The 10,945-nt window shown below is 31.1% G+C and overlaps 3 non-coding genes across 3 annotated transcripts; all 3 read left to right on the top strand.

Moving 5' to 3' along the window:
* Window positions 1-2,517: 2,517 nt before the first annotated feature.
* On the top strand, window positions 2,518-2,603 carry TRNAY-GUA (transfer RNA tyrosine (anticodon GUA)). The gene is given in 2 exon segments: window positions 2,518-2,554; window positions 2,568-2,603. It is a non-coding gene; the product is annotated as a tRNA-Tyr (tRNA).
* Window positions 2,604-6,369: 3,766 nt separating this feature from the next.
* TRNAY-GUA (transfer RNA tyrosine (anticodon GUA)) lies at window positions 6,370-6,455 on the top strand. The gene is given in 2 exon segments: window positions 6,370-6,406; window positions 6,420-6,455. It is a non-coding gene; the product is annotated as a tRNA-Tyr (tRNA).
* A 3,772-nt stretch (window positions 6,456-10,227) lies between these two features.
* TRNAY-GUA (transfer RNA tyrosine (anticodon GUA)) lies at window positions 10,228-10,313 on the top strand. The gene is given in 2 exon segments: window positions 10,228-10,264; window positions 10,278-10,313. It is a non-coding gene; the product is annotated as a tRNA-Tyr (tRNA).
* The last annotated feature ends 632 nt before the right edge of the window (window positions 10,314-10,945 follow it).

The following is a 10,945-nucleotide window of genomic DNA, read 5'->3' as shown; positions in this document are numbered from 1 at the left end:
GTAAACAAAACAATAAATATAATCACAGATATTATGACAGGAAACGAGATGTTGAACAATAAAAAAATAAATAAAAGGAAATGAAACTATGCAGTTCACAGAACTTAACCTTCGACCTAGAGCTGTAGTTTATGACCTAAAATATTTGTTAGATAATTGAATGAGTGAGTAGTCTTTTGTGTTCAGACAAGAAAGTAACCGTATGGTTAAAATTGTCTCAGATTATGTGTTCACAGAAAGGTTGTAAACATGGTTAGTCAGTAGTTGTTATATGGATTTTCTAATGAGAAAAAATGAGTATAATTATTTGAAGTTCTTATCAGGGTTTTAGTTCAAACAAAAGAATAAAAGCAATTTAACAGACGTAGTATCTAGAATTTGTTTTCACACAAGATGTTATATCTTGTTGGCTGGAGTGGTTACTAGATGTTATATTCAAGAAAAGATTGTAAGCTTGATCACAGTAGGATGTTTCCTAAATGTGTTTAGAAAAGAAAGTAAAGCAGTTGGCTGGGTTGTTAGAAGACTTTGTTTCAGGCAACCAAATAATCTTTGATGTCTAACTTGTAACTAGACATTTTTTTTTCAAACAAGATGGTTAACTGGAAGATGTGACTAGACTTCGTATTTGTACAACAAGTGTAAACATAGTTAATTAGAAGAGTTATTATACTTTGTGTTCCGAGAAAGAAAACCTTTTGAAAAACTGGTGTTTTTAAGGCGTCCGACTCCTCATGTGAGGGTCACGTCATCGAATCCCACTGCCACCAAACATGCTCGCAATTTCCACCGTAAGGGCGTTATCATGTTTACGCTCAATATTACTATTCGTTCGTAAAAAATGTAGCCCAAATCCTGGCGGTGGGTGGTGATGACTAACTGACTTTTCTCTAGTCTTACACTACTAAATCAGGTACGGATTGCCTTCGTATATCTTAAAATAGAGATCATCTCTTACGATTTCTTAAATACAAGAATAGGTAACATGATATAATAATTTTAAGTGATTTCTGAAAAGCTATGATGCTCATACCAACATAAATTTGTTTATTTTAATCTTTGTGATTTTAACACTATGTGATTCAAAGTAGATGGCATATTTGTCTACTTGGATGATTAGTTAAGCAATAGAACGGCCGTATTGGTAACATGGATATACTCTTCTCGTCGAACTCATATGGGTCACATAATATATGTATTTTTTTTTACGTTGAATATTTCTTCCAATAGGATAATGCTTCATAAACCTTACTGGCCATCCCTGAGTTAGAAACCAATGAACCTTTTTATGTTATTGCGTTATTTTATAGTCCATTATAATAGTTTTAGACTGTCCTACCAAGCTGGTTATTAGAGAACTTTTGTGTTTGAATACACATAACAGACTCATAGATCTCTGAAGAATGTATTACAAGTATCTAATAAGTTTTAATTTATTTTATGCTTTTGATCTTTAGCATTCTGTGATAAACATAGGTTTTATTTTCGTTTCTCAGATTGAATTGTATTGTTTCGTTAATATCTAGTTGGCTAATTTGAATAAAACTTGCCAATCTATCGTGTATTTCTTATTTTGTGTGATAGCCCTAAACTTGCATAAAATATCCCCGATCATAAGATATAAAATCAAACAACATGCGCAGTCAGTACTTGCATGCGCAGTGTTAATCGTTGTGTTTATTTTGCGTACCAGAAAACTTTAAAACATGTAAGTAAGCCAAAAGAATCCAAATAATTTAATTAAACCATAATACAGTATAAAACAATAACAAGGTAAAAAGCATAATAAAACTCAATTCTAAGCTTGCACTTCAAATAACGTCTTCAAAGCACAACAAGAGAAGATTGTTTACTTTATTCAGGAGAATAACGTCGTTTTTTAATTCGAATCTTTTGTCATTTACATTAGGTTAACATTTAAGCTTCTTCCGAGAACGATAAACTACTTTGTTGTTTATGGATGGTGTCATGCAGTGTTTTTTTCTATTTGTTTCACAAAACGTATTGTAAAGTGTACATTACAAGATAATTATAAGAAGTAAAAGTGTAATTGAAGACTTATAAGATGGTAAAGAGTACTATACATAAATCTAATAGAGTGGGACAAAATTGGCTAGATGGAGTTGTGAATTGATGAAATGGTTTAATCTGTACAGTGAACATTCGAGTTTGTAAGTGTTATAGACTGGGAAAGGAGAAATATGATGCATAACCTAAAATCTGATTTTATAGGAAGGACTTAAATAAGCCAAAAGAAATAAATTTGAATATATTTAATTAATGAGTTAATATTAGCACCTGATTCATCGGATGAATATACAAAAAACTGGGTGAACTCTAATCTAATAGAAAAGAATATGAAAACCCAAAAAACAAATGGATTGGGTGCTCATTATATATCAGACAAATCCATAGGAAAAAGCTTTAAAATCATAAAAAATAATGACAGATGAAATAAGAGTTTAAACATACGGGGTTAATTAGAAATATCAAATGGTATTGTTTGTGTCTGACGGTCCGACGATAGCTCAGTTGGTAGAGCGGTGGACTGTAGTAGGCTTATAGTTATCCATAGGTCGGTGGTTCAAATCCGCCTCGTCGGATGTTGTTTTGCCCGGCATAGCGAAGCGTTTTAAGGCGTTCGATTTGAAATCCGAGTGTCGCGGGTTTGAATTCCGTGGCACTCAAACATGCTCGCACTTTCAACCGAGGCGGCGTTATCACGTGACGCCCAATCCCACTATTCGTTGGTAAAAGAGCTAGCCCAAAAGCTGGCGGTGGTTGTTGATGACTAGGCACCTTTTCTCTAGTCTAACACTTCTAAATTATAGCCTTCGTATACACAAAAGAGAGATCATCTATTTCGATTTCTTAAATATAAGAATAGGTAACATGATATATCAATTTTAAGTGATTTCGAGAAGAGCTATGATGCTCATACCAACATAAATTTGTTTATTTAACCTTCTGTAAATATTATTCTGTCCCTGAAGTTTGGTGTAGTTATTAATTATTAAACTTTGTTTGGATCGAACACGGTTTTGTATCAACTCGTGTTTGGTATTTTCCACAGTATTTCCAAACAGATAATTATTTAACATTTTATTTATTTTTTTGAAAATCATAATTACATTTGGTTATAATTTATGCATTTAGATTAATATATTTCTTAGTCAATCAGACTGTTTGAACCCTAACATTTTTTTTTTTTTACTCTCATTGATAAAACTCGTTTAAGATTTTTTATAGTGAAGAACGTAATTATTCTTATCAAATAAAATTGTCGTTTTATAAATTTAGTAGCTATTCAGTTTTCTGGTGCTAGGGTTATAACTGAACGATAGTTATGTATATTTTTGGATATTCTAAATCAACTTTTAAAATATATCCTATTTTTAAATTATCACTCGTTTTCATTACACTAAGAATTAAGATGGTAGGAAGACCATATAGCTGGATAATAAATTGTTCGAATTTTATCACATGAGTAATTAGTAGGAACTTAATATGCATAAGAATAAACAAAGGAGAGCAAGGATGATTAACATTATTTTATAACTGGTTTGGCTTTGCGATAGCTAAGACTCACAGTTACGATTATTCTTTAACTGTTTTGCACAGTATGCGTGTACTGTTACGTATTTCAGTTTCGGATTTATTATGTTATGTACGTTGCGTAATACTACTTCACATAATCGGAAATTTTAATAGTAGTTTATCAAATCTATTAATATGTATTAAATTTGTGATATTTCTCAACGAGATTCATTCACACAATTTTCGTTTTTTGACACATATTTTTTACTATAGAAATATGAAGATAATACAATTTACAATAACGTTTATTAGTAATAGTTTTAGTTCATATACAAGTTTTACAAACTTACAGACAACAATGAATGTTATATCCAGTCTAGAACTAAATATATTATAGTTGATTCAAGTCCACGATGAGCAAATTAATTCTGAGTTCATATTGTTGCATCACGCTTAAAATAGCTAGTTCGGTTGGCCTTGTACCGTTAAAACCTACTTCTTACCGAGAGAGATATTTAATTCCTCGTAGTAAACCTAATGTCGGAACAAATTCACTTAAGAACCTTCATCAAAGTTCGCGACAATACTTTCATTCACTGGTATTTCATACACACCTAGTACATTGTCGATTTCTACGCACACTAACGAACGTTCTAAACAATTCGAGAAAAGGAGGGACTTGAGCAATACACAGTCAACAATATATATCACATGTAAAAAATAAAACTATACACATACAGACTTAGGCACCAACGGTAAATTTGTTCAAGTTTGTGTTTAAATGAATAACACCAACGTAAAATTACAGAAATATATTGATTTATCGTAATAAATTAATAGACCCTAAACGTCAAGATATGTTTACTATTCGATAGGCAATGTTTTTGTTTTATTTATAAGCACAGAAATAAATACATACGTTTTATAGAGGATAGAATTTCTTGTATTAATACTATTTCATTCTTTAGTGTGTATAGATATATCTTTTATACATAAAAGTCATTTTCGTTGATTATTTCTCTGAGGCTAATATCCTTCCAGTTAAGTATTCTGAAAACAGAAAAAAAATTGCATTAATTCTATTGCGTGTTAATTTGCATTTGATTTTTCAACTAATGATTGTTTAAATTCTGTTTTAGAATCTGTTGACGTGATTTATTAAATCTGAAATTATTTTTAGTAGGTGTTTAGATCTAAGTAGCAATTAAGTCAGAAGAACTGTGGGAATATAATTTGAATGGTTATTATACGAAAATTTACCATTTCACTGGCTGTGTATGATATCCATCACCAGTATCATTTTGCATGCACAATTATTATTAATAATATCTGTATGTAAGCGTTGTGCAAGAGCGATTTTATGATCCTTCAAGAGGAAAGGACATTCGTTAGCATCTGTCTGACACTATGTGATTCAAGGTAGATAGCACATTTGTTAAGCAATAGAACGGCCGTATTGGTGACATTGATCTACCCTTCTCGTCGAACTCATAAGGGCCACATGATATATTTATTTTTCTTATGGAATATTTCTTCCAATAGGATAATGCTTCATAATGCTTACTGGCCATCCCTGAGATAAAACCAATGAACCGTTTTTTTTTTTAAATTGCGTTATTTTATAGCCCATTATAATACTTTTAGTCTGTCCTACCCAGCTGGTTATTAGAGAACTTTTTTTGTTGAATACACAGAACAGCCTTTTAGATCTTCTAAAAATGTATTACAAGAATCCAATAAGTTTTAATTTTTTTTTATGCTTTGATCTTTAACATTCTGTGATAAACATAGGTTTTATTTTCGTTTCCCAGAATGAATTGTAATGTTTCGTTAATATTTAGTTTGCTAATTTAAATAAAACTTGCCAATCTATCGTGTATTTCTAATTTTGTTATAGCCCTAAACTTGCATAAAATAGCCCCGATCATAAGAGATAAAAATCAAAAAACATGCGCAGTCACTACTTGCATGCGCAGTGTTAATCGTTGTGTTTATTTTGCGTACCAGAAGAACGTTTAAAACATGTAAAAAGCCAAAAGAATCCAAAAAATTTAATTATACCATAATACAGTATAAAAACAATAACAAGGTAAAAAGCATAATAAAACTCAATTCTAAGCTTGCACTTCAAATAACTGCTTCAAAGCACAACAAGAAAGATTGTTTACTTTATTCAGGAGAAAAAACACGTCTTTTTTAATTCCAATTTTTTGTCATTTACATTAGGTTAACATTTAAGCTTCTTCCGAGAACGATAAACTACTTTGTTGTTTATGGATGGTGCCATGCAGTGTTTTTTTTTTAATTCTTTCACAAAAACGTATTGTAAAGTGTGCATTACAAGATAATTATAAGAAGTAAAAGTGTAATTGAAGACTTATAAGATGATAAAGAGTACTATACATAAATCTAATAGATTGGGACAAAATTGGCTAGATGGAGTTGTGAATTGATGAAATGGTTTAATCTGTACAGTTAAAATTCGAGTTTGAAAGTGTTATAGACTGGGAAAGGAGAAATATGATGCATAACCTAAAAACTGATTTTATAAGAAGGACTTAAATAAGCCAAAAGCAATAAATTTGAATATATTTAATTAATGAGTTAATATTAGCACCTGATTCATCGGATGAATATACAAAAACTGGGTGAACTCTAATCTAATAGAAAAGAATATGAAAACCCAAAACAAATGGATTGGGTGCTCATTATATATCAGACAAATCCATAGGAAAAAGCTTTAAAATCATAAAAATAATGACAGATGAAATAAGAGTTTAAACATACGGGGTTAATTAGAAATATCAAATGGTATTGTTTGTGTCTGACGGTCCGACGATAGCTCAGTTGGTAGAGCGGTGGACTGTAGTAGGCTTATAGTTATCCATAGGTCGGTGGTTCAAATCCGCCTCGTCGGATGTTGTTTTGCCCGGCATAGCGAAGCGTTTTTAAGGCGTTCGATTTGAAATCCGAGTGTCGCGGGTTTGAATCCCGTGGCACTAAACATGCTCGCACTTTCAACCGAGGCGGCGTTATCACGTGACGCCCAATCCCACTATTCGTTGGTAAAAGAGTAGCCCAAAAGCTGGCGGTGGTTGTTGATGACTAGGCACCTTTTCTCTAGTCTAACACTTCTAAATTATAGCCTTCGTATACAATAAAAGAGAGATCATCTCTTTCGATTTCTTAAATATAAGAATAGGTAACATGATATATCAATTTTAAGTGATTTCGAAAGAGCTATGATGCTCATACCAACATAAATTTGTTTATTTAACCTTCTGTAAATATTATTCTGTCCCTGAAGTTTGGTGTAGTTATTAATTATTAAACTTTGTTTGGATCGAAACACGGTTTTGTATCAACTCGTGTTTTGGTATTTTCCACAGTATTTCCAAACAGATAATTATTTAACATTTTATTTATTTTTTTGAAAATCATAATTACATTTGGTTATAATTTATGCATTTAGATTAATATATTTCTTAGTCAATCAGACTGTTTGAACCCTAACATTTTTTGCTTTACTCTCATTGATAAAACTCGTTTAAGATTTTTATAGTGAAGAACGTAATTATTCTTATCAAATAAAATTGTCGTTTTATAAATTTAGTAGCTATTCAGTTTTCTGGTGCTAGGGTTATAACTGAACGATAGTTATGTAGATTTTTGGATATTCTAAATCTACTTTTAAAATATATCCTATTTTTAAATTATCACTCGTTTTCATTACACTAAGAATTAAGATGGTAGGGAAGACCATATAGCTGGATAATAAATTGTTCGACTTTTATCACATGAGTAATTAGTAGGAACTTAATATGCATAAGAATAAACAAAGGAGAGCAAGGATGATTAACATTATTTTATAACTGGTTTGGCTTTGCGATAGCTAAGACTCACAAGTTACGATTATTCTTTAACTGTTTTGCACAGTATGCGTGTACTGTTACGTATTTCAGTTTCGGATTTATTATGTTATGTACGTTGCGTAATACTACTTCACATAATCGGAAATTTTAATAGTAGTTTATCAAATCTATTAATATGTATTAAATTTGTGATATTTCTCAACGAGATTCATTCACACAATTTTCGTTTTTGACACATATTTTTTACTATAGAAATATGAAGATAATACAATTTACAATAACGTTTATTAGTAATAGTTTTAGTTCATATACAAGTTTTACAAACTTACAGACAACAATGAATGTTATATCCAGTCTAGAACTAAATATATTATAGTTGATTCAAGTCCACGATGAGCAAATTAATTCTGAGTTCATATTGTTGCATCACGCTTAAAATAGCTAGTTCGGTTGGCCTTGTACCGTTAAAACCTACTTCTTACCGAGAGAGATATTTAATTCCTCGTAGTAAACCTAATGTCGGAACAAATTCACTTAAGAACCTTCATCAAAGTTCGCGACAATACTTTCATTCACTGGTATTTCATACACACCTAGTACATTGTCGATTTCTACGCACACTAACGAACGTTCTAAACAATTCGAGAAAAGGAGGGACTTGAGCAATACACAGTCAACAATATATATCACATGTAAAAAATAAAACTATACACATACAGACTTAGGCACCAACGGTAAATTTGTTCAAGTTTGTGTTTAAATGAATAACACCAACGTAAAATTACAGAAATATATTGATTTATCGTAATAAATTAATAGACCCTAAACGTCAAGATATGTTTACTATTCGATAGGCAATGTTTTTGTTTTATTTATAAGCACAGAAATAAATACATACGTTTTATAGAGGATAGAATTTCTTGTATTAATACTATTTCATTCTTTAGTGTGTATAGATATATCTCTTATACATAAAAGTCATTTTCGTTGATTATTTCTCTGAGGCTAATATCCTTCCAGTTAAGTATTCTGAAAACAAAAAAAGAAGAATTGCATTAATTCTATTGCGTGTTAATTTGCATTTGATTTTTCAACTAATGATTGTTTAAATTGTGTTTTAGAATCTGTTGACGTCATTTATTAAATCTGAAATTATTTTTAGTAGGTGTTTAGATCTAAGTACCAATTAAGTCAGAAGAACTGTGGGAATATAATTTGAATTGTTATTATACGAAAATTTACCAATTCACTGGCTGTGAATGATATCCATCAGCAGTATCATTTTGCGTGCACAATTATTATTAATCATATCTGTATGTAAGCGTTGAGCAAGAGCGATTTTATGATCCTTCAAGAGGAAAGGACATTCGTTAGCATCTGTCTGACACTATGTGATTCAAGGTAGATAGCACATTTGTTTAGTTAAGCAATAGAACGGCCGTATTGGTGACATTGATCTACCCTTCTCGTCGAACTCATAAGGGCCACATGATATATTTATTTTTTCTTACGTGGAATATTTCTTCCAATAGGATAATGCTTCATAATGCTTACTGGCCATCCCTGAGATAAAACCAATGAACCGTTTTTTTTTTAAATTGCGTTATTTTATAGCCCATTATAATACTTTTAGTCTGTCCTACCCAGCTGGTTATTAGAGAACTTTTTGTTGAATACACAGAACAGCCTTTTAGATCTTCTAAAAATGTATTACAAGAATCCAATAAGTTTTAATTTTTTTTAATGCTTTGATCTTTAGCATTCTGTGATAAACATAGGTTTCATTTTCGTTTTCCAGAATGAATTGTAATGTTTGTTAATATCTAGTTTGCTAATTTAAATAAAACTTGCCAATCTATCGTGTATTTATAATTTTGTTATAGCCCTAATCTTGCATAAGATATCCCCGATCATAAGAGATAAAAAATCAAACAACATGCGCAGTCACTACTTGCATGCGCAGTGTTAATCGTTGTGTTTATTTTGCGTACCAGAAGAACGTTTAAAACATGTAAAAGCCAAAAGAATCAAAAAATTTAATTATACCATAATACAGTATAAAAACAATAACAAGGTAAAAAGCATAATAAAACTCAATTCTAAGCTTGCACTACAAATAACTGCTTCAAAGCACAACAAGAAAGATTGTTTACTTTATTCAGGAGAAAAAACACGTCTTTTTTAATTCCAATCTTTTGTCATTTACATTAGGTTAACATTTAAGCTTCTTCCGAGAACGATAAACTACTTTGTTGTTTATGGATGGTGCCATGCAGTGTTTTTTTCTATTTCTTTCACAAAAACGTATTGTAAAGTGTACATTACAAGATAATTATAAGAAGTAAAAGTGTAATTGAAGACTTATAAGATGGTAAAGAGTACTATACATAAATCTAATAGAGTGGGACAAAATTGGCTAGATGGAGTTGTGAATTGATGAAATGGTTTAATCTATACAGTGAACATTCGAGTTTGTAAGTGTTTTAGACTGGGAAAGAAGAAATATGATGCATAACCTAAAATCTGATTTATAGGAAGGACTTAAATAAGCCAAAAGAAATAAATTTGAATATATTTAATTAATGAGTTAATATTATCACCTGATTCATCGGATGAATATACAAAAAACTGGGTGAACTCTAATCTAATAGAAAAGAAAATGAAAACCCAAAAACAAATGGATTGGGTGCTCATTATATATCAGTCAAATCCATAGGAAAAAGCTTTAAAATCATAAAAAATAATGACAGATGAAATAAGAGTTTAAACATACGGGGTTAATTAGAAATATCAAATGGTATTGTTTGTGTCTGACGGTCCGACGATAGCTCAGTTGGTAGAGCGGTGGACTGTAGTAGGCTTATAGTTATCCATAGGTCGGTGGTTCAAATCCGCCTCGTCGGATGTTGTTTTGCCCGGCATAGCGAAGCGTTTTTAAGGCGTTCGATTTGAATCCCCGTGGCACTAAACATGCTCGCACTTTCAACCGAGGCGGCGTTATCACGTGACGCCCAATCCCACTATTCGTTGGTAAAAGAGTAGCCCAAAAGCTGGCGGTGGTTGTTGATGACTAGGCACCTTTTCTCTAGTCTAACACTTCTAAATTATAGCCTTCGTATACAATAAAAAGAGAGATCATCTCTTTCGATTTCTTAAATATAAGAATAGGTAACATGATATATCAATTTTAAGTGATTTCGAAAGAGCTATGATGCTCATACCAACATAAATTTGTTTATTTAACCTTCTGTAAATATTATTCTGTCCCTGAAGTTTGGTGTAGTTATTAATTATTAAACTTTGTTTGGATCGGAACACGTTTTTGTATCAACTCGTGTTTTGATATTTTCCACAGTATTTCCAAACAGATAATTATTTAACATTTTATTGATTTTTTTGAAAATCATAATTACATTTGGTTATAATTTATGCATTTAGATTAATATATTTCTTAGTCGATCAGACTGTTTGAACCCTGACATTTTTTTGCTTTACTCTCACTGATAAAACTCGTTTAAGATTTTTATAGTGAAGAA

This window comes from Tachypleus tridentatus, chromosome 13, assembly GCF_004210375.1.
Source record: "Tachypleus tridentatus isolate NWPU-2018 chromosome 13, ASM421037v1, whole genome shotgun sequence".
Taxonomy (NCBI): domain Eukaryota; kingdom Metazoa; phylum Arthropoda; class Merostomata; order Xiphosura; family Limulidae; genus Tachypleus; species Tachypleus tridentatus.
This window is presented reverse-complemented; position numbering and strand designations above follow the sequence as displayed.